The sequence below is a fragment of the Perognathus longimembris genome, chromosome 25 (genome assembly GCF_023159225.1).
Source record: "Perognathus longimembris pacificus isolate PPM17 chromosome 25, ASM2315922v1, whole genome shotgun sequence".
Classification (NCBI taxonomy): Eukaryota; Metazoa; Chordata; class Mammalia; order Rodentia; family Heteromyidae; genus Perognathus; species Perognathus longimembris.
The window spans coordinates 23,462,737-23,486,548 of NC_063185.1; the positions used below are offsets into that span (position 1 = coordinate 23,462,737).

At 63.3% G+C, this 23,812-nt stretch overlaps 1 protein-coding gene across 1 annotated transcript in view; it reads left to right on the forward strand.

Moving 5' to 3' along the window:
- Positions 1–23,812, forward strand: part of LOC125342018 (teneurin-2-like) — an 89,103-nt gene that overhangs the window by 28,850 nt on the left and 36,441 nt on the right. Inside the window, exons 2-3 of the mRNA XM_048334153.1 lie at positions 12,021–12,255; positions 21,776–22,019. The gene's annotated coding sequence lies outside the window, so the exon portion shown is untranslated. The remainder of the gene's footprint in view (positions 1–12,020; positions 12,256–21,775; positions 22,020–23,812) is intronic.

The following is a 23,812-nucleotide window of genomic DNA, read 5'->3' on the forward strand; positions in this document are numbered from 1 at the left end:
TCTCCTGCTTTTGTCTGGGGGCCTCTCGCATTACATTTAGATTGTATCCTTTATCATCCTAAATTGACATTTATGCTTTTACTTCTATTGTTTCCCTAGCTGCTCTCTGCGATGGATCAACAATTTGTTTTAATCTGTGTCACTTCTGTTATCTCCGTGGACGCGGAAGCCCTCTGTCTCTGTCTGTCTGTGTATGTGTGTGTCTCTCTCTCTCTGGCTCTGGCTCTCGCTCGCTCGCTCTCCTTCTGCATAGCCACCCGCCTACAGAGGTGGGGTGACCTGGAGTCTAGCGGGGTCCCCTCTCCCCCGCCCCACTCTCTGAAGTGCAAGCCAATGTTAATTGTTTTTCCAGTTCATTCGTAAGAGTGCAGAAGCCACTAAAAGCAGCTTGACTGGTGGTGATGAACGTAATAGAACGCCGACACCTATGAATAAATAAATCTGATTTCCATAGAGGACTATTGTGGTACAGACGGGAAGCTGCCGAATGCAAGCAAATTGCGGTTTAAGGACACATTATTCCCTGGCTTTTGTTCTGAGTAGGGGACGAGAGCTTCAGGTGTCTTTGTGTTCCCAGAGAAGGAGGCTGGAGTGGCCAACCCTTGACCTGAGAGAAAAACGTTTTCTGAGGACAGTGTTGGTGTAAAACTTCAGGCCGACGCACTGTGTTTGGAAACAGGCTGTTCTCAGTTCCCGGGTTCCTGAGCTGAACCCCCTTAAGTGCGACGAGGATGGAGAATAGCAAATTGGGAAGTGTGGACAAAAAGGCAGCAGACGTGTGCGCGCCAGAAAGCGCTGAAGGTGTCTGAGGAGGCTTGGAGGTCCTGCCTTTCCTATGTGGACGGGGGGTGCGTTTCTCGGCGCGTGTGCGTGTGCGTGTGCGTGTGCATGCGTGGGAGGGGATTGTACATATACTGGAGCTCCAGCTCAGGGCCTCAAGTTCTCACGTGGCTCTTTCTGCCCAAGGCCGGTGCTCTACCACTGGAGCCCCGGCTCCGTTTCCTATCTGCCTTTCTTCTCTCTTCTCTCGGTTTTTTGTTGTCATGATAAAGGTGACGTGCAGTGCAGAGGGTTTACGGTCACACGAGTCGGGTGAAGAAGAGCGCATTTCTCCTTTTGGATCGTGCCACCCCTTCCCCCTGGCTCTCTCCCGGGTCTTCCCTCCCGCCTCCCCCCGCCCCACCACGAGGTGTATAGTTAGTTCGTTTTCCACATCGTGTCCAGCGAGAACCATTGCTATTTGCATTCCTTACACTCCCCCCAGATCCGGGTGCAGGGGAGAGGCCCCTGGAATGGCTCCAGGCGAAGGAGAGGAGACCAGGAAGGCGGTTCCGGATTGATAAGTGAAGGTGAACCAAACGTCAGTCCTTGACACGCCCGTCCGTGGCCCGGAGGTCCTGCGTGTGTCCGAGGCCCCGCCCTCGGCGTACCCCACCCTTGAAGGAGAGGAATACTGTGGACGGGGAAGACGGGGTGAGGGGGGGGCGGGGGGAGGCATTAAACCTCAAATTCAGAGCTTAAGTAGATAGGACTCCCAGGTGACAGAGTCCGTCGGCACGCGCGCTGCGCAGGAGACGCGATGAGGAACCGGGAGCACGCCCCAGGGAGCCGGGGGGCGGCGGGGGGGGGGGGGGGGGCGAGCCGGGAACTCGGCAAACTCTTATCAGGAAGGCAGTCAACCCAGCCAGTTCTCAGCTGCCATCTCCGAGTGGGCCGGCACCCGGTTCTTACCCCCCCCCGCCCCCCACGCTTACCTCCCCAGCTCTTCCGACCCATCCCCGCCCGACGAGGGTATGGACAGGGTATAGACTCCATAGGAGCCGACGGCAGAGCTCAAGCGCTTCAAGATTTACGGGCCGGGGCTTCAGCTTTCTATCAAACCCAGCCATCTAGGAAAGGGTTTTCTTCTTGTTGTCGTTGTTAACTCTGATTTCACTGTAATATTAAAAATTGCTGGCGTGTCTTCATCTTTTCCAATCGGTGCTGCCCTGTTGGTAAGCCACCGTAAGCAGGGAGAGGAAGTGTGTGGTAAATCATGGAACGCGCGTTGGAAAGAATCTAGGTATTGCATGTGGACGTGCACAGATTTTACTTGCTGTGTATGGAAGACGTGGAGTTCCTTTTCTTTCTTTTCATTTTGCTTTTGAAAGGCCGACTTTTATTCCAAAGTGTCTGCGAGTCTCCCGCGGCAGGCTGACAGTGAGCGATTTTCCCTCACTGTGCTGATGGAGAGAGTGTGGTTAGGGTGAAATGCTTCGCTCTAAAGGAGTCAGTGTCCTGGTCAATAGGCGCCATGAGCGCCTGGTGAAAAGCTGTTAGGACCTGCAGGCCTTTCTCCTTCTCCAGAATTGTCTAAAGAGTGCACGTCCGTACACCTTGGCGTGTGGGTCTCTGGAGGAGATCTGGGGGTGGGCTCCCCGAGTTGGATCGCATCACAGCGAGGCCCACGTGCGGGGGTGCAGGGAGAGGCATTCGTGCTTCTGGAGACCGACGGTGGGCCGGAAGAAGGAAGGTTTTCGCGTATTCCATCGAGAGCTTGCTTGCTACGGGAGTGGCAGGACAGAAATCACGCCAGAAACAGCAAAGCCACAGAGCTGACCGCGTGTCCCGAACACGTGTCAGGAGGGAGACTCTGCCCCCCAAGGGGCGCCGCTCTTACCTCTCGCTGTCTCGCTTCCCCCTCACACACGAGGGAGGGTGGGGCCGGTGACCCCAGCCCTGGGCCCCGCCTCCTTCCCCCCGCCCCCCGCCCCCGGCCCCCTCCCCCAGGGTCTGTCCCCTTATCTAGCGGCCCCGCCCCAGCCCCATCTCGCTCCTCACTCGGCCTGGACGAGGGAAACGTCCCCCCACGGGCTCTCCCGGGAAGGGCAGGAGTGGGAGAAGACAGATCGGGGTGACGGGAATATTCTGTGTCTCCAGCGGGCCCGTGGGCACACGGACTCCTCAAAACTGTGCAAGACACATGCCGAAGATGGTGGTGGCGGCAGTGGTGGCGGCGGTGGTGGTGGTGGTCGTGGGGCTTGAACGCGTGGCCTGGGCGCTGTCCCTGAGCTTTTCTGCTCACGGCTCGTGCTCTGCCGCGGTAAGCCACGGCGCCACGTGAGGTTTCCCGGTGGTTCGTTGGCGAGGAGTCTCACGGAGCTGACTGGCTTTGGGCGGCGAGCCTCGGGTCTCGGCCTCCCGAGAATGACAGACGTGAGTCCCCAGTGCCCGACACGCGTGTGCGTGTCCCCCCCGGATGGGAGGGGGGCAGGGTGGGAGAGGCGGCCCTGGCTCCCGAGGACCGCGATGGCCGTAGATAGCGCTCTGTACGTTGACGGGGCCGACGCCGGGTGCTAGCTGAGCCACCGGGTGCACGTTTACAAGGTCTGACGCTCAGGGAGACTGGACAAAGCGGGTTTCACGCGTTCGCGTTCTTTCTTGCACTCGCGCGTGCACCTACACACCTCAAGGAGATGAGTGTAAGCCAAGCCACGCCCCCTGGGGGCACACCGCTCGACCTTCGAGCTTCACCTTCTTGTAAGTCTCCCGTGGCACGAGGACGCGTCGGTGAGCACAGGTGCGTGTGTGTGCACGCGCACGTGCCCGCACGTACGGACGGGCGGCACCGATGGTGGGAGAGAGAGACGGCGGGGCCGTGGCGTGCTCTCACCGCCGCCCCAGTGCCGCGCTGGCATCTCCACCCCGTGGCCGGTGTCCCTCCGGCGGGCCGGTCCACGCGCGTCCGGCTCTGCGCCCGCCGCGCCCCCCCCCCCCCGGCCATCCTGCGGTCCGGTCCGCGCGTGCGCTGGGGAGCGGCCTCCTCGCCAAGGTGCTTCTGTGCTGCAGACGTTGGGGACCAGGTGGGGGTGCCTGCGGCGTCTTTGCTGCCGGGGGGGAGGTGGAGAGGGGCCGTGTGTGTGGTGGGTGTGTGTGTGTGTGATATTTCGCACACACGCGGCGGCGGGGCTCACGTGGAGTTGCAGGGCCACCCACTGGGTTTACGTCACCTCCTTGGGGGCCCTAAGTGCACAAATCAATCCTGATGTTTTATGCCACTCCGTGGGGAAGGCTTCCTGGGGGTGCAGCGTGGGGAGGGAGCCGGGAGCCCCCCCCCCGCCCCCCCCCCCCGGCCCGGCAGCGCGTGAGCGGCCCTGGCAGCTGGTGCGAGGCTGCGGGCTCCTCCGCCTCGGTCCCCTAGGAAGGACGAGCGAGGGACTCTGTGCCCATCGGCGGTGCAGAACCCCAGTGCCCGCCTGGCCCGCCCGGGCTGTGGGCGCCCTCCCGGAGTCCCCAGGGCTGTGGGCGCCCTCCCGGGCACGGCGGCGGCAGGGCGGGCGGGGGGGGCTGGGGGGGGCCGCTCCGACAAGGCCGCGGGACTAAGCTACCGACATGCCAGAAGCCACGCCCAACGTGACGCTGCGGCCCCAGGGCGGCGCACGGGCCTGCGCACAAGAGGGACCCGGCCCGGGCTCCCGGCCACCAGCTCCAGCCCCGGGATCAGCACGGGAAACAAGGCATGACATCAAACTGAAAAGAAAGGGCTGGGTGGCTGGGTGGCTGGGTGGCTGGCTCGCCTTTCGGCGTGGACATCGGGCTCCTCTCAAAACTCTTGATTATTAATGTCTGCTGGTAGTTAACTCACGGTTTCATTTGAATTAACTGGTTTTTAATCTCTCTCTCTCTCTCTCTCTCTCTCTCTCTCTCTCTCTCTGGTGCCCAGTTTGTAACAGTGGATACATAGTTCCTAGAGGAGAGAGATTTTTTTTTTTTTAAGGAAGCATGATCACTTCTCAAGGGAACCCAAATGGGAATGTATGAAATAACATCCAAATGACCCCACAAGAGTTGCTGGTTTTGATCCCATTTAAAAGAATAATAGCCAATTTTAAACACTAAGAAAGGTGCGCGTGCCTCCATATAGTGTATGATGAGGGTGTACATATGTAGATGTGTGTGTGTGTGTGTGTGTGTGTGTGTGTTTTTCCTAGTGCTATCTGTCAGGGTCTGGGTCCCGGTCCTTAGCGGTTTTGCTCCAGTCTGGCGCTCTACCACGTCAGCCGCGGCTCCACGTCCGGCTTGTTGGTGGCTCACTGGAGGTAAGAGTCTCACGGACTTCGCTGCCTTGGCTGGCTTTGATCCAGGCTCCTCGGGATCTCCGCCTCCCGAGTCGCTGGGGTGACAGGCAGGAGCCGCCACACCCGGCGGCAGTGGCCCCCTGTTTATAAGGCCGTCAGTGTCATCCCCAGCTCCGCTGAGAGGACGCATTCGCCTTTGATTTCTACCGAGGGATAAAGTAAAATAAGACCCAAGAGATCCCCCCGGGGTCTCGAGCCTGCAGCGCCGAGGCCTCCCCCCGCGCTCTGGGAATCGCCCCGTCCCTGCCGCCCCGGGAAGGCTCTGTCCTTCGTCCTCAGGCCGGGCCCTCTGCCCGGGACAGCCACCGGCACCCCAGGGACCCACCGCTTGCGGAAATGAAAACGGGTCCCGGTGGCATCGGGGCCGGGGGGGGGGGCAGGTTGTGCGGGGGGGGGGGGGGGCTGGGTGCCCGGCGGGACGGGGCCGGCGGGGCTGGGCACCCCCTCCTCGCACCCCCATTAAAAGAGGCGAGAGGGGGGCACTGAGACTCGGAGGGGGAGGGCAGGGCCCCCCCCCCCCGTCCCTGCGGTAGGAGAACCCGCCGGCCTGCAAGCTTCCTCGATCTCAAAGAAACACGCAGGGAGGGCCGGCTGACGACAGGACCGCCCGCCCGCCCGCCCGCCCGCCTCGGGAAAGTACTTATACTGTCTAGTAGATGATTACCTATGAAATTATATACAATATATAGAATAGATAATCATAGATTACACGCTCTATGTCCTATGCATAGTCGTGTGTAATATATAAGATGGTTTATATGTTACGTATTAAAAATGCTTTATGTAATATAGAAGTATGTATCAATAATATATTTCTACCCGTCCTCTATTTTCATATTTATAGGTGATATTGACGTGTGTTCTTGGGATTTCTATACAATTACATTTTGTGCGTACCGTGTTAACGTATAGCTGCGTGCAAGCCTGTATGCTCTGTCGCGAGTCCCTTCGGCGTCGGCCGGCTGGCGGGGCTTGGGTCTGGTGGGCGGTGGGGACGGGCGCAGGCGGGGTCTCGGGCCTGTTGAACCCGGGACGAGGTCCCCTTTCCTCTGGAGGGCGGGGCACCCCGGGATCCCCGTGCCCGGCGCAAACGCTTGCGGATTCTAAAGAGAGCAGCCTGCCATTTCTGACTCCCGCAAGGCCCCGCCGTGGGGCAGGATCTGGGGAGAAAGCAATCCGTGTGCTGAGCTCCGTGTGCGGGGCCGTGCGGAGCTGCCCGGGCGGGGCCGGCTTGCGGACACCGCGCGGAGGCCGGAGGGCGGACGGGCGGGAGCGCCCCGGCCGGTGTCCCCTCCGGACCCCGCGGTGGCCGTGATACCGCGTCCGAATGTGCCCCTCCGGTACGGGTGTGTTGTCGCGGTTACGACACGGAGCCTGAGGAGAGAGTTCAGTGATTCCTTGACGGGTACGGGGGGGGGGGGGGGGGGGCCCGCCCATCTCGGCACCCTTCCTAGCCAAGAGTCCACGTGGCTAGTTGAGAGGAAGCCGACTCCAGAGAAGGAGCTAGAAGCCCAGCCTGTGACGGTGCTGCTGAACACGCCGCCGACTCCGCCGGTCGGTTCCACCGTTCGTTCAGACACGCGTGTTTGGAAAGATGCGGGCATCCCTGCGTGAGACTCGAACAGGCTGCGGAGCCCTCCGTCCGTCCACTGAGGAAGGTCAAGGGCGTCAGGAAGGTCTTTCTGTCAAGGTCCGCGTGGTCGAGCAAGCGTTTTAGTCTGCACGCCAGTCTCCTCTGATGTACCAACCTTCAAACTAGTCCTAGCCCCACCCACGACTGAATAGGGGATTGGGCCGTCTCAGTTTCCCCTCGCGTACACGCGGGGGGGGGGTGTGCGCGTGTGTGTGAGTGTGTGTATGTGTGTGCCAGTTTAGGGGCTTGAAGCCAGGGTCTGGGCACTCTCTCTGAGCTTTTTTTGGGTAAAGCTAACGCCCTACCACTTGAGGCACCGCTCCGCTTCCAGCTTCTTGTTTGTTTATCTGGAGGTAAGAGTCTCGTGGACTTTCTTGCCCCCGCTGGCTTCGAACTGCAGTCCTCAGGGCTCAGCCTCCTCCTCCGTCGGGAGGGGGGCAGGTGTGAGCCACGGGCGCCCGGCCCGGCTTGCGTTCTGTTCACCAGTGAACCCGGCGATCTGGAGCTAGGTGGCTACGTGGAACAATTATGTTTGCTCTTAATAGGTTTTCACTCATCAATTAAATGTTGAATTAGGCTCATTATGCCCTCTTTAAAAATGTAGCCGAATTTAGCATCCAATTGCGTATTCATACATCCGCCCCGCATGGCTAAATAAAAACACCAAGCGCCTACCGGCAGCCGGCTCTGGCCGTACGGAAAGCACGCACAGGCGGGGACCCCGTCGCTTAGGAGTCACGCGTGGTTCTGGTGGGGGGGGAGGGGGGAGGCCGAGCCGGGCCCTGGGCACTCCACGAGGTGAACGGTGGGGCATTCGATCTCTCGGCCCTGCCATTGTTCTCGTTTAAGTGTGCGAAGGAGCGGGCGCGGGGCTGTGGCGGGAGGGGTGGACGGTGTCGGTCGTCGATTTACACCGGATCCGCACGAAATGACCCTCGTCGTCTCCGTCCCGACTCGGGGGAGCGGGAGGGGCGTGGAGGTGGCGTCGACGTTCTCCCTGGAACAAGAAAGATTCCGTGTGGGGTTTTGGGGTTTCTCCCCCCCCCCCCCCGGAATTGTCTTTCAAGGTGTTTCAACACCGAGTCTGGCTTCCCTCGTGGGAGAAGGGTCACGTGTGGGGAGTCCAGACGGGTACCACGTTGTCCCCTGGGAACGTGAGCCCCCCCCCCCCGCAGAGGGCTCCCCAATGCCGGGTCCCGGAGCGAGCCGCTGATGTAACCCCCGAGAAAGGACTCCCCCCCTCCCCCCGGGAGCCTGGAGCCCGGGAGCCGGGCACGGACCCAAGCAATCGCACCCAGAAAGCCCCTGGGGACTCAACGCGGGTGACGGTGGCATTCCTGGGGGGGAGGGCGGAGGGGCAGCCTGCCCGGCCCGGCCTCGGCCTGAATCCCAGCCTGCCCGCCCCCCCCTGCCCCCCCGTGGCTCCCTCCACCCCGGCCTCCACCCGGCCTCCTCCCCTGCACAGCTCTCCTGGTTTGGGACTCCTCGCCCCGCCCGCCCGGGAGTCAGCGCTTTCTGCTGGGGTGCAGTGGGGGGGGGGGGTAGGGGGGCCCCAGTGCGGGCACGGCCATAGCTGGCCGGGTGCCCAGGTAGGCAGGAGGCCACGCGGGGGGCGGGGGGAGATGCGAAGCTGCGTCTTCATTGTGGGGCAGGGGTCAGGCCACCCGGGAATTCACGGGTGTGCCCCCCCCAAAGGGAAGAGGAGCAGACGCGGAAACGGGGCGGCCCCGTCCCTTCCTTCTTTTTCAGGAACGGCCTGGACGGGGCTCCTTCCCGAAAGCAAGCCCCCGCCCCCTCCCAGACCCCCAGATGATTCCGCCCCACGCCAACCTTTCCGTGGCGTCCACGCGTGACGGTCAAACTGGCAGAGTTCCCGGAAGCCCTCGTGCGGCCTATTCCAGAACACACACACGCACGCACACGCACGCACTAAACGTGCAATTAGTGTGCAATAAGATCTGCATTGTCACAGCCGTGTAGGTCTCGCCCCCCCCCCCGGGTAACTCGGCAATACCGGGGCGGGAACTCGGGCCCGAGTGACCGCGTCGGCGTGCGTGGGCCGGGCCGGTCACGGAGCTGGGTCCACGTGTGGTCCGCGTGGGGGGGGGCGTGTGTCTGTTCTCGCTGGCGGCGGCGTTTGCAGGTCGGACCCCCTCCCGCCCCCACCCCCCCGGGCCCCCGTGCCCCCGCCCCCCCCGGCAGCCCTCCGGCCCGGCTTTCCTCGGTGGTCCTTACACCGCGGTCCCCACCCGGGACCCCCGCCCGCCCCGCACGGGGACCTCTCCCCGCGAGATTGTGATTCTCCTTCACAAGCCTGGTGTGTGTGTCTGGCACACGACTCCGCCCCCGGAGTCACTTCGTGTGTCATCCAGTGCGTCTCTTCCTGACACTCTCACACGCCTGCCTGCGTGTGCGCATCAGGCCCCGGGGCTCGAGCTCGGGGCCGGGGGCGCCGTCCGTCCCTCAGCCTCTGCCGCCCGCACCGCGGCTGACGGGAGATTACCGTCTCCCTGGGTGTTGTCTGCCCTGGCTGGCTTCGAACCTTGATCCTCAGACCTCAGCCTCGTCGTGGCTGGGGATGGCGGGCGTGAGCGCCAGCGCCCGGACCGACTGCGGGGGTTTCGGCGGTGATCGCGTGGGAGTGACGGCATCCGCGCCGCGCGTGGGACCGGGCGGGAGCAGGGGAGGCGGCGGGCGTGAGGACGGACGGGAGGGGGGGCCCCACCGGGCCGTTCCTCCGGGTGCCTCTGCACCCCGACCCCGGGGGCCCGGGTCACCCCGACGGGTGCGGACGGCCGCAAAGGCCACCCGACCCCGGCACGTGACCCCCCGGCTCTCCCGTAGCCCCCCCACCCCCCCAGCAGGGATCTGGGGTGGGGGTGCGAGCCTGAGGCTTGCGGAGAGCGTGCGCGCGAGCGTGCGCGTGCATAATGGAGGACTCCGACTCGCCACGCTCGATTATCTGGAATGAAGCGGAGAAGACAGCTGATAAACACCACGCTCGGCTGAAACACGCGTGGACCGACACGGTACCGTGTCACCACCGCAGCCGATGGTCAACACGCCCGCGGATCCGCCGGGGTGCACGCGAAGACCCCTCGCAGGGCGCGTGTGCGTGTGTGCGTGCGCGCGCATGTGCCTGGGTGTGACTGCGTGTGTGCACACGTCTGTGTGTACGTCTGTGTGTGTCTGTGTGCACGTGCTCTGCGCATGCGTGTGTGTGTGCATGGATGTCTGCACACGTGTCTGTGTGCATAGGCCCGTGTCTGCATGTGCTGTGCATGTCTCGGGGTGTCTGTGTGCGTGTGCGTGTGTGCGCGCGTGTGTGTGCATGTGTGCACGTGTGTGCGCGTGTGTGTGTGCGCGTGTGTGCGTGTGTGCATTCCCAGGAGAGGGAGAGGTGTGCCATCATCAAGGGCGTCAGCGGCTTCCGGGTGCCCAGGATGCAGCCCGGCCGCGGCCCCGCCCCCCCGCCCCCCCCCCCCCGCCCCCGCTGCCCCGTCCGGCTTCCCCGCGAGGTCAGGCCGCGGCCCTCCTCCACCCCAGAGGCCGGCTCAGCCGCGGGGTCTCCGGGGCCGTGTGGAGATGGAGCTCGTTCCCGGGCGGCGGGTGGAAGGCGGGAGCCAGTGGATGAGTCCTCATCAGAGTGGGGGGGGGCGGGGGAGGGGGAGGGGCCCACAGCCCAAGAGCAGACGCGCCAGCTCCAGCCCCGCCGAGGACGGGGCCTCCGCCTCCAGGTTTCCCCTGTGTGCACACTCTCACACGCTCCATCACCGGTTCAATCATGGGGGGGGTCAGCGCGGGAGCCCGAGGAGGCCGCAGCCCGCCCCCCCCCGGCCCTCCTCCCGGGCGTCCCGGCCCCGCCACAGGGCCTGCGGGGGCCCCGGGGGTGAGCAGGGGGCACGGCGGCAGCCGGGGGGGGGGGGGGTGGGGTGAGCGCGTCTGTCTGTCTGTCTGTCCCTCGGCACCGGGGCCCCGGGTGTGAGCAGGGGGCACGGCGGCAGCCGGGGGGGGAGCACGTCTGTCTGTCTGTCTGTCCGCCCCTCGGCCCCCGGGCACCCTGCGGGGCCATTTCACGGGCGGCCTGTGTGTCCGTCCACACAGCAGCCGGGAGGGCACTGGGGCAAAGAACCGGGGGGCTGGCTGATGTGTGGAGATGGGGGGGCGGGGGGCTGGGAGGCGGGAAGAAGGAGCCGGAAGTTTTAGCTATTCTTTCATCTGCGCCTTTACTTGCTTTCTCAGTCGCTCTCAGCTTTGTTATGAGAGACAGACCGACAGACAGACCGACAGACAGACCGACAGACAGACCGACAGACAGACCGACAGACAGACAGAGAGACCTGTGGCTCCTCTCCAGCTAGCTGGGCAGCGTGCCATCCCTTGGGCCTGGGCCTCGTCTTTGCGTCCACCCCTGGGCACCGCGGGTTGGGGGTCCACCCGCCCCCCGCCCCCCCGCCCCTCTGCTCAGCGGGCCGGGGGGGGGGGGCAGGGAGGACCACCCACGATCCGGAAGACGGAGCTGGGGAAGGTGGGGAACGAGCGGGGAGCGGGGAGCCTGAGGCTCTGTGTGCTCCATTGAAGGCACACACCCTTCTCCTGGGCCTGCCCGTGCGTGTGGCCTGTGCCTGGGGGGGTGGAAAGTTCTGGAAGGCAGGGGCGGGTGGAACGCTGGGGTTCGGGGTGCCGGGGAGGGCGGATCGTCTCCCCCAGGCGCGTCTCCTCCCTCCTAAAGCCAGGACGGCGGGGGGGGGGGGGGGCGGGCAGAGGGGATGGGGGGCGGAGGGGACCGGGGGCACCGAGGACGTTCAAAGCTGGCGGGGGCCCCCGTGAGCAGGCCCAGCAGCTCCCTGTGAGCCGCCCCGCCGCAGGGAGGGGGGTCCGACTTTCTGGAAGGACACGGGAACAGCCCCGTCCCGGCGTCCATTACAGTGAGATCACGGGCTCCCGCGGGCGGGCGCTGGGTTCTCCTCCGCTCCCCACGCTTGATGGGGATTCCTGCACAGAGCCGGTCCTGCGTGGGGGGGCGGGAGCGAGGAGAATCGCGAGGGGCGGCGTGTCGTGCTCACGGGGCCGGTGTGTGTCTGTGCGTGTCTGTGCGTCTGTGTGTCTGTGTGTCTGTGCGCGTCTGTGTGTCTCGTGCCATGAGTGACCCAGTCGGGGCACGCTCGTCCTGCCGAACGGCTCACGTCTTGGGGTCTGAACGTGGGACCTCAGTGCTTCCCGGGCCGGCGCCCAATCACTGACCCCCCCTTCTCTCTTCCCCCCCCCAGGCCCCCCCAACCACCACAGCCAGTCCACGCTGCGGCCCCCGCTGCCGCCGCCGCACAACCACACGCTGTCGCACCACACTCCTCCGCCAACTCCCTCAACCGGAACTCGCTGACCAACCGGCGGAGCCAGATCCACGCGCCCCGCGCCCGCGCCCAACGACCTGGCCACCACGCCCGAGTCCGTGCAGCTGCAGGACAGCTGGGTGCTGAACAGCAACGTGCCCCTGGAGACGCGGTGAGTCCCACGCCCGCCACGCCCCCCGCCAGGAGGACCGGCCCCCACGCGGGCGGCCGCAGACCCCGGGCCCGACCCAGGGGTGCTGACGGACAGGGTGCTGGGTCCCCCCCACCCAAGGGTGCTGACGGACAGGGTGCTGGGTCCCCACCCAAGGGTGCTGACGGACAGGGTGCTGGGTCCACACCCAAGGGTGCTGACGGACAGGGTGCTGGGTGCTGACCCAAGGGTGCTGACGGACAGGCTGCTGGGTGCTGACCCAAGGGTGCTGATGGACAGGGTGCTGGGTCCCCACCCAAGGGTGCTGATGGACAGGGTGCTGGGTCCCCACCCAGGGTGCTGACGGACAGGGTGCTGGGTCCCCACCCAAGGGTGCTGACGGACAGGGTGCTGGGTCCACACCCAAGGGTGCTGACGGACAGGGTGCTGGGTGCTGACCCAAGGGTGCTGACGGACAGGCTGCTGGGTGCTGACCCAAGGGTGCTGATGGACAGGGTGCTGGGTCCCCACCCAAGGGTGCTGATGGACAGGGTGCTGGGTCCCCACCCAAGGGTGCTGACGGACAGGGTGCTGGGTCCCCACCCAGGGTGCTGACGGACAGGGTGCTGGGTCCCCACCCAAGGGTGCTGACGGACAGGCTGCTGGGTGCTGACCCAAGGGTGCTGACGGACAGGTGCTGGGTGCTGACCAAGGGTGCTGACGGACAGGGTGCTGGGTCCCCACCCAAGGTGCTGACGGACAGGGTGCTGGGTCCCCACCCAAGGGTGCTGACGGACAGGGTGCTGGGTGCTGACCCAAGGGTGCTGATGGACAGGGTGCTGGGTCCCCACCCAAGGGTGCTGACGGACAGGGTGCTGGGTCCCCACCCAAGGGTGCTGACGGACAGGGTGCTGGGTCCCCACCCAAGGGTGCTGACGGACAGGGTGCTGGGTCCCCACCCAAGGGTGCTGATGGACAGGGTGCTGGGTCCCCACCCAAGGGTTGCTGACGGACAGGCGCTGGGTGCTGACCCAAGGGTGCTGATGGACAGGTGCTGGGTCCCCACCCAAGGGTGCTGACGGGACAGGCGCTGGGTGCTGACCCAAGGGTGCTGATGGACAGGGTGCTGGGTCCCCACCCAAGGGTGCTGATGGACAGGGTACTGGGTCCCCACCCAAGGGTGCTGACGGAGAGGCGCTGGGTGCTGCCCAAGGGTGCTGATGGACAGGGGTGCTGGGTCCCTACCCAAGGGTGCTGACGGACAGGCACTGGGTGCTGCCTGGAGTGGGAATGAAGATGGTTTGGGGTGCAGCGCGGGGGTGGGGGGCCGGGACTCGCCCTCGGCTCCGGCAGCGGCGTTCTGTTCTGGGATGTCCGGCCCGCCCGCGGCGCCCACCGGAGCAGGGCTGTCCCGCGTGGCTCTGCCGGGGCTCGGCACGGGCAGGAACCTGGGGCGGGGCCGGCGGCGTCCGGGGTCCGAGTGGGGGGGGGGAGTGCCGGCAGGGCGCCCCGGTCTCTGACGTGGAGTCGGCCGGCGGCGTCGGGGACGTCCCGTCTCGGTGTGCATCTGACGATCGCAGAGCAAGACTCTGGAGGAGGAAGGCTGCGTGGGGGGCGGACCGTGGGGCGGGCGGGGCGGGCGGGGCGGGGCGGGGGGGGGGCGGACCACGGGGCGGGCGGGGCGGGCGGGGCAGGGGGGGGGGGGGCGGGCGGGGCCCAGTGTCTGCTCCGCACTTGCTCACATTTGCTTCGCCACGGCAGGACTGACTTTCTGACCGACTCTCTGATAGGCTGGAAATCAGGATATTAAAACCTAGGCGACCTGCCGGGCCCTCCTCCTCTCCTCCTCCTCCCCCTCCTCCTCCTCTCCTTCCCCTCCCCCTCCTCCTCCTCTCCTTCCCCTCCCCCTCCTCCTCCTCTCCTTCCCCTCCCCCTCCTCCTCCTCTCCTTCCCCTCCCCCTCCTCCTCCTCTCTTCTCCTCCCCTCCTCCTTCTCTCCCTCCTCTTTCTCCTTCCTTTTCCTTGCCCTTTTCCTTCTCCTCCCCTCCTCCTCTGCCTCCTCCTCTTCTTCCTCCTCCTCCTCCTCCTCTTCCCCCTTTCTCCTCCTTTTTCTCCTCCTCCTCCTTCCTCCTCCTCCTCCTCCCCTTCCTCCTCCCCTTCCTCCTCCTCTTCCTCCTCTCCTCTTCCTCCTCCTCCCCTTCCTCCTCCTCTTCCTCCTCTCCTCTTCCTCCTCCTCCCCTTCCTCCTCCCCTTCCTCCTCCTCTTCCTCCTCTCCTTTTCCTCCTCCTCCCCTTCCTCCTCCTCTTCCTCCTCCTCTTCTCCCCCTCTTCCTCCTCCTCTTTTCTTCTTCTTCCTCCTCCTCTCCCTCCTCTTCCACCTCCTCCTCTTCTCTTCCTCCTCCTCCTCCTCTTCCCCCTTTCTCCTCCTCTTTCTCCTTTTTTCTTCCTCCTCTGCCTCCTGGTCTTCCTCCTCCACTTCATCTTCCTCCTTTCTCCTCCTCTTCCTCTTCCTCCTCCTCCTCCACCTCCTCCTCTTCCTCTTCCTCCTCCTCTTCCTCCCCCCTCCCTCTCCTCCTGTTTTCAAGTAAGATCTAAAGCTAACACTTCATTCTTGGCGAAGCAAATGCGTGGAAGCCCTTTTTGAATCAATAGGCGGCTTGATTTCTCCATATTACGAAACATTATGCCTCTCCTAAATTCTCATCAGACACAACATGGAAATTAATGAGACCTTTAGGTTAGCCTTTCAAGCCTGCCTTGGTTTATGGCTTTACCTTGCCTTCCTGACACCGCGATCCTGCCCAGCCGCCAGCAGATTTCACGTCGCACTGCACTTTAATTTTGTAGTTTTCTTAGTCTCCCTGGAACACTGGCAGCTTATAATCTCAATAACGGAGCTGCTCAATGGGCAAGTTCAGCCTGCGTCTCGTCCTTTCCTTTTCCTCCCTCCCTTCCTCCCTCCCTTCCTCCCTTCCTTCCTTCCTTCCTTCCTTCCTTCCTCCCTTCCTCCCTTCCTCCCTCTCTCCCTCCCCTCCCTCCCTCCCTCCCTCCCTCGGTGCTTTTGTGTCCTGGCAGGTGGGAACAGGAGGGTGGGGGCTGGACTAGGGTAAGAGCACTGGGGAGGGGAGGGAAAGGCAGTTGGAGAAGGGGGGCCCTCCCCCCCTCCTCCGCCCTCCGCCTCACTCCCTGACGATTGGCAAGAACACAGAGCCAGGTCTACACCCGCAACCACCCCCCCCCCCGGCTGGGGATTTATGGCTTGTGGTGTTAAACACACTCCGGCCCATTCATAACAACATAAATAAAGTGTCGTGGCACGCGTGCAAATCGCAAGGTGCATTGAGAGAGAAGCAAGCATTGCACCTTAGGCAGGACAGCTCCAGCCTGCACCAGGGGACACACACACACACACACACACACACACACACACACACACAGCCTTGAACTTGGAGCTTGCAGGACGGCTCTCCAAGGCTCCTGACCACACCACGGTTTTCTCAGCAGTCCCCCAGTCGGTCGCCTCACCCTGGGGAGCCGACCGCGGAGGGCGCCACCTCGTGGCCGTGCCTGGGAAGAGCGGGGCAGTGCGCTGAGTCCCCGTAGATGGAGACCAGCCAGCAAAGCCGTTCCCGCCTCCCCCTCTCTGCCTGTTCCCCCCGCGTCACCCTTCGCCCTGCCGCGGCTCTCAGCCGCCACCCCCCTGGGCCTTGTCCTGCCGTCTCGTCCTCCCCGGGAGGGGCGGGGGAGGGGGGACGCTCCGCTTGCCGCAGGTCCCCCCTGACCGACCGAGGGGGACAGACAGCACTGTCGCCCTGAAGACGGGAGCACCACCTCGTGGACCAGGCCAGGGGCGGCTGAGGCTTCCCCACGGGAACGTGAAGACGGGGAGCACCACCCTCGTGGACCAGGCCGGGGCGGCTGAGGCTCCCCACGGGAACGTGAAGACGGGAGCACCACCTCGTGGACCAGGCCGGGGCGGCTGAGGCTCCCCACGGGAACGTGAAGACGGGAGCACCACCTCGTGGACCAGGCCGGGGCGGCTGAGGCTCCCCCACGGGAACGTGAAGACGGGAGCACCACCTCGTGGACCAGGCCGGGGCGGGCTGAGGCTCCCCACGGGGCTGTCCCAGAAACACAGAAGCAGCAACACGAAAGCACCGAATCACCTCTGGCACGCCTTTACATGACGGGGCCGGAGTGGGGCGCGGGGGGCCCCCCTCATCGCACAGCCAGAGGACGGCCTTGGGGCGGGGACGCGGCTGAGCTTCCTCACTCAGGCCCCGGGGGCCCCTGGGTGCCGCTGCGTCCGCCATGGGCCCCCCTGGGGGGGTCCCAGCGTGGAAGTCTAATAGGAAAGCACGCTCTCTTCTGATCCTGCCTTGGAACCCGCCGAGGGTCACATGACCACCATTGGCCCAATCGGGGAGACGCCTGGGGAGCCGACGCCACTGACCGGCTAGTGCTGGACCAGGTGCCTCCCGGGACCTGATGCTGGAGACCGGGAGTCCAGTGGCCCTCGAGACACTAATAACCCTGCTCACAGGTGACCCAAGCTGGAGGCCCGGCAGGCAGAAGCCCCCAGCCCGCCCCGGTCACGCGCCATGCTGGGCTTCTCACCGCCCGCTCCCCTCTCTAATTGCCTGATTATGAGGTTTCTCTCCTCTGGGCAGACATTGCCCCGGCCGGGGAGGGAGGTGGGGGGGTGTCTCTCTCTTCCCTGGGCGCAGGAGAGGGCCTGCCCCGACCCAATGGGAAGGAGAAAGATCCAGCCCACTTGCTAACTCCCTCCCGCCCCCTTCTGATCCGTGGCCCGCTCCGGTTCCATTTCCCCAAACCCTTCACAGCTTTACCTTTGAGCTCAGCCTGGTCACTGACTGCGCCTTAGCTTTCATGAGTCTCCCGGCGTTCTGGGACGCGATCGCCTTCCTTCCCACAAAAGTGCTGGGATCCCACATTTTCTAATTAAGACACGCTCTTTTATTGTCTTACTAACGCGTGCTCTTTACGAGCGCTCATAACGAGGAGAAAACTCTGGACATCCACATGCGGTTCCGTCTCCCAGAAGTGGCCGGGAAAGCAGTTTTGCTGTGGTAAAGTTGAATACTTGGAAGGATTTGGGGGGTTGCTTTAAAAAAAAAAAAAGTAAAATAAAATCATGAGTCTTAGACGGGGATGTTCTGAGGAAGAGGTCACCGGGCTCCTTCAAGGGTCACAATGTGGGCCACACCAAAGCAGGCCAAGGTGTAATAAAATGGCAGTTTGCTTCTTAAAATTCAACCCGGAGTTTCACGTGTTAATGGAGATGGTCTCCGCCATTTACACCCCTGTTAATCGTTTGGGTGGTCATCGGAGTAGCAAGCTCAGAGTCGTAGGGGAAGATGGCCCACACACGTAACCCACAAGAACCTAAGCCGTGGGGCGCTCCAGAGGGTGGCAAACGAGGTAGGAAGCTCACACCTGCTGTGTATTTGTCTGTGCACGCACATGTGTGTGTTTGTCTGGTCTACTTGGGTCGCTCCATTGTTGGCCTTGTCTTTAGGACTAATTGTATTTCCTGCCTGAAACGGTACCTACAAAATTCAAAATGGCACCTACAAACTCATAATGCCACTGGGTTGGAGAGAAAGGGAAGCAGCGGAGTCTTCTGCCCAGACAGAAGTCTAAGGGCTGTTGCAGGCAGAGAGGAGACTGCGTGGAGTGGGAGATGGGGGGCGAGACGGCGAGGGTAGAGACGGAGAGCCACACACAGGAAGGAAGGACGGTGGGGAGGGGGCCCCATCTCTGGGGTGTTAGCCCATCGTGCCGACCCCCCCCCATCAGAAGGCAGCCCAGGGACAGGAGTGGAGGCCCCCGTGATTGGGGTTGGACGGAGCCCTCCTCCGTGGAGACAGGGCACACAGAGGCAGCATTTTCAAACTAAGCCCAGGCCCAGACCCCGGGCCTCGCTCAAGGCCTTTGTCTCCACTTCAGGCCACAGGACAGAGCCCCAAGCGGGAAGGCACGGAACCACGGGCTGGTGAGGCCCTTCCGGCGCTCGGTGGTTAACTGCGCGCGTGCTGTGGGTGACGGCGTTCAGTGATTAAAAAGATCGAGGATGGAAATGAATAGCCCGGCTTCTCTATTTTCAAGCAAACAGCCTTTGAAGGTTATATTATTTTAAGATTCCAACCAGTGTTTATGGATGTCTAAACATATATTTTCGATGCAAATAGAATCCGATGCGTGCCGCTCGGCAACTTCCTTTCTAACTTAATGAGAAGTCTCCTCGGGTAATTCGTGTCGCCTCGCCTCATCCTTGTGTGCAAGTTTGGTGCCACATCCCATCGCTCTGTCCTGTCTTCCCTCCAGCGGCGTCTTCTTGACGGACGTTAGATTGCGTTCAGATTTTTGCTTTCACCCACAAAACAGTCAGGTGGGGCCCGGCCGTGTGTCCGTCTTTGCATATTTATAGGATTAGGTTCTAAAGTTAAATTACTGAAAGGGGCAATGCTGCCCTCAGAGATGTCGAATGCACCTTTTGAGGTTGGATAGATTGTGCCAAATCGTGACCACCCTGCTCGAATCAAATCTTCCCTTCTCCCCTATGTTATGGCCTCCGTTGCTTCGGGGGGTTAGAAGTGAGGACCCCCGAAGTTCATAGGCTGCGCGTGAGATCATTTTTTTCTCTCTCTCTTTTGGAAGAAGTGGGATTTGAACTCGGGGCTTGGCGCTTGCAAGGGGTCTCCACCCCGTTTGAGCCGTGCTCCCAGTCACGTCTCCTGGATTTATCTTTCTGATAGGGTCTGGTGGCTTTCTGCCCGACGTCCTCCGGCCGCGGCTGTGATTACAGGCACGCCCTCGCCCCCCCCCCGCCACACCCATCCGTGAACGTGCGGAGTGGTCAGATGTGCCGTGAGAGGAAAGATCCCGGTTGACGCCAAGTTCCTCCCTTGAAAAGACGGGTGCTATCCGCCCCTCTGCCGATAATCTAGGGAGCAGGTTAATAACGGGGGGGGGGGGGGGCGGGGGCGGGGGTGAAGCCAGGGAGGAAGGAAGGACAGAAAGAAGGCAGGAATACAGAGTCACCGCTGAAGAAGGTGGTGTGGGGGACCTGTTGGCAATTAACCCATCGACAGTGATTTCCAATCATTTGTGGATAGTTATCTCCACCGGCTCATTCGTTACTATCCCCAAAGATTCACTGATGATAACCTGGAAAGGCCAGCGTCGGTTCAAGGTCGACTCGGTGTCACGTAGAGGAAGACCCCATCGAACGCGCAGAAGATCCCCGGCAAACATCACGGCCGATCGCGTGCTGCGGTCTGCGCCTGCCGGGCTGAGCAGCGGGGGGGAGCGCGTCCGCACGGGCGGCTCCGTCGCCAGCCGAGCCGAGCCGCGGGCTCCTGCCCCCGGGCACGCAGACGCGGAGCCTGGCCGCCGGCCGGCCCTCCGTGCGAAAGCTGGGGATCTGCCGGCCAGCAGGTGCGGCGGGGACGCGTCCGCGGGGCCGTGCGGGGCCGTGCTAGGTGGCCGGCACCCACACACACACATACACACACATATACACACACACATACACACACATAGATACACACACACACGCACATGCATACACATACACACACATAGATACATCATACACATACACACACATAGATACACACACATACACACACATAGATACACACACATACACACTATATACACACATACACACACATATACACATACACATACACACACATAGATACACACATACACATACACACACATAGATACACACATACCACACGCCCACGCACACACATACACACACATATACACACACATAGATACACACATACACACACGCACACACATATACACACACATACACACACATAGATACACACATACACACGCACACGCACACACATACACACACATATACACACACAAGATACACACATACACATACACACACGCACACACACATATTACAACAACATACACACACATAGATACACACATACACATACACACACATACACACACATATACACACACATACACACACATAGATACACACATACACATGCACACGCACACACAATACACACACATATACACAACATACACACACATACACACACACATACACACATAGATACACACATACACACACATATACACACACACACATAGATACACCACGCACACGCACATACATACATACACACACAGACGCACATACATACATACACATATATATCAAGATCTACCAGTTAACCTGGAAATAAGTCAACAGGTGAACAACTCAGGAGAAAAGAAAAACAACAGCACCATTATTTTTAAAGATGGCTCATTTCATCCCAAAGACTCCGAAATGGATCTGCTCACCGCGCGCGGGCTTCTTAGGGCCGTGTATCATTCCATGCAGAAAAAAATAAATTTAAATCAAACACACACACACACACACACACACACAAACAACTTTGCCATGAAAACTGTTCTGTGATAGCCCAGTGTGACGCTATTTAAATATCAAGAGTCCGAGCGCTTTCTATTTGGAACACCAGAAGGCAATAAATTGAGTCGCTAATTATTCCAGCTGTGAGTGTTTGCGGCAGGGTGGTGAATTTTGAAGAGGGCGGGACGGGGGGATCTTCCGGCCATCCCCCCCCCAGCCCCCCGTGAGCCCGGGGAGGGGTGCGGACCCTCTGCCACCCGGCTTTGCTCCTCCGTGCGTTCGCCGAGTCGGGTGCCGCTTCGAGCGCCGCCAGGAGGCGACCGGGCTGGGAATGGCACTCCCTGGGTGGGGGGGCTTCCTCGTCCGCAAGTGCGGGAGGTGAAGTTCTGCTGCGTTCTGTGGGGAAATTAAGGGTTGCGTGCAAAGCAACGGCTCCCTCCTCCCGCGCCCGGGTGTGAGTTCCCCGCCGGGACGAGAAGAAGCGCGCGGGGTGCGATTTCCGCTCCCTTCTCCTCCTCGCTGCACGCCTGGGCGGGCGGGCGGCTCCCGCACCCCGCGTTGCCGAGCCGGTGTACCGGGCGGGTCTTGGCGCGGGGCCGAGGAGGGGTGACGGTCAAGGTGGGGCCGGCGCGGGCCCCCGGGGGGGCGACGGGACCTCCCGGGACACAGCCCCCCCCCCCCCCCCCCCCCCCCACGGGGAACGGCCACGTCGGATCGTGGGTTCACCGTGCTCCTCCTTTCGTGTCGCTGGTTTCCGGGCGGGTCGGCCGGTTTCGGGGGGACGCCACGCCGTCCTCAACCTCGAGGCGCTGAGACTGCAGGCGGGCCCCCCCCCCCGCGGAGGGAGCGCCACCCATACCCCGGGCCGCGCGGCCCCGGCCCCGACACGGACGCGCGCGGCTGCTGGTCCGTGTCGCTCTCGCTCGCTTCTTGTGCTTGGTGAGGCGACGGGGACTGGCGTCCTCCGCCTCAGCGAACCCCGCACCCCTGGGGAAACCCACCCCGGCCCCGTCGGGTCTGGGTGGCGTCCGCGGCCTCCCCCCCGTCCTCCCCCCCGTCCCCCCCCCCGCCCCCGCGCCCGGGCCTGGCTGACGGACCCTGGTCTCTCCCCGCAGGCACTTCCTGTTCAAGACGTCGTCGGGAAGCACGCCCCTGTTCAGCAGGCTCCTCCCCCGGGTACCCCCCCTCACCTCGGGCACGGTTGTACACCCCGCCGCCCCGCCTGCTGCCCCGCAACACCTTCTCCAGGAAGGCCTTCAAGCTGAAGAAGCCCCTCGCGGTACTGCAGCTGGAAGTGCGCGGCGCTGTCGGCCATCGCCGCCGCCCTGCTCCTGGCCGTCCTGCTGGCGTACTTCATAGGTGAGCGGAGGCAGCGGCCTCGGGGGGGGGGGGGGCGGGGGGGGGGGCGGGGGGGGGGTGGGGGGGGGGGGGCCCCGGCGCCCTCGCGGCTGCTCCTGGCCGTCCTGCTGGCGTACTTCATAGGTGAGCGGAGGCAGCGGCCTCGGGTGGGGGGGGGGCGGGGGGACGGGGGGGGGGGGACCCGGCGCCCTCGCGGCCCCCGGCCCGGCGTCGGGGCGGCCACGGGCTTCGGAAGAGCGTCGTCGTGAGGATGGATGGAGGGACAGTCCCCACCCCACCCCCCCGCCGGAATCCATTTACCCCGATGAGTTTCTCCCCTGATGACTCGAAACCACGCAGGAGACTTGAAAGGAAGCCACGCCTTCCTGGAGGACCGGGGGGGGGGGGGGGGGGGGGGAAGGGGGGGGCCCCGCCGCCGAGGCCGGCCCAGCCCTCGGCTTCCAGAAGGGTCTTCTGGGTTCTCTCCGCCTTTGAGCCTCCACCCCACGTTGGTGTGTGCATGAGTGCGTGTGTGTGTGCGTGTGTGTGCATGTGCGTGCGTGTGTGTGCGTGGCATGTGTGCGTGTGTGTATATGCATGCGTGTGTGTGCGCGCACGTGTGTGCGTGCATGCTTGCGTGTGTATGTGTGTGCTGTGTGTGCGCGTGCGGTGCGCATGCGTGCCTGCATGTGTGCGTGTGTGCATTTGTGTACATGTGTGTGCGTGCATGTGCGTATGTATGTGCGTGTGTGGACTGTGTGTGCGTGCGTATGCGTGCGTGCGCGCGTGCGTGCGCATTTGCATGTGTGCTAGCATGTGCGTGCGCGCATGCGTGTGTGCTGTGCGCGCGTGCGTGTTTGCGTGCGTGCGTGCATGCGTGTGTGCATTTGTGTACATGTGTGCGTGTGCGTCTGCATGTGCGTATGTATGTGCATGTGTGTGGTGCGTGCGGTGTGCGTGTGTGTTTGTATACATGTGTGCATGTATGTGTGCGTTTGTGTGCGTGCGTGCCGTGCTCGGGCCGTCAGTCGGGAAGCCTCAGGAGGGGGTGCGCACGCTCCCTTCCCCGCGGGGCGTGGCGCTGGGCCCCGGGGCTCTGCCGACCGCACGCCCCCCGCCCCCCCGTGTGCGCCCGACTCCACTCCCGGGGAGAGCCGGGCGCCGCGTGGGTCACCGCCCCGGGAGGCTCGCACGCGCGCCGGGAGCCGCTCGCCCCTGGATCGCGCGTGGCCGGGCACTCCATGGGCTCAGAGCCCGTCTGTCCCCGGGCCGGAGGCTCCTGAACGCCGGGCCTGGCCACCTCGGGATCCCGATGCATGTGTACCGGCGTGGCGTGTCAACCCGTGACGCTGGCCACCTCGGGATCCCGATGCGTGTGTACCGGGCCATGGCGTGTCAACCCGTGACGCCGGCGCCTCGCAGAGCGGTGGGGTGACACAGGACGCGCGCGGGAACCGCGGAGCCGGTGCCCCCGGCTGCACCCCCTGGAGGTGGGGAAGGTGGGCTCGGCCCCTGCCCGCAGGGGACGGGGGGGGGGCCCCCGCCGGCCGGGCCAGGGCCACCGCCCGAGGTTGGGCCCCTGCCCGCGGTCCCGGTCCCCCCGGGCTCGGAGCGGGCCGGCCTCCCCTGTCCGTGGTCCCCCCGCACCTCGGGAGCACCTCGGTTATTTACACGCGGAACCTCTGAAGTACGGCGCGCGGTAATTAATGTGTAGAAACCGCTCTGAAGATGAAAAAGCAGTATATCATTAATTACGAAGCTGCGGGGCAGGCACAGTGTGTTGCAACACGGAGAGGGAGAGGAAAGCATGGTTG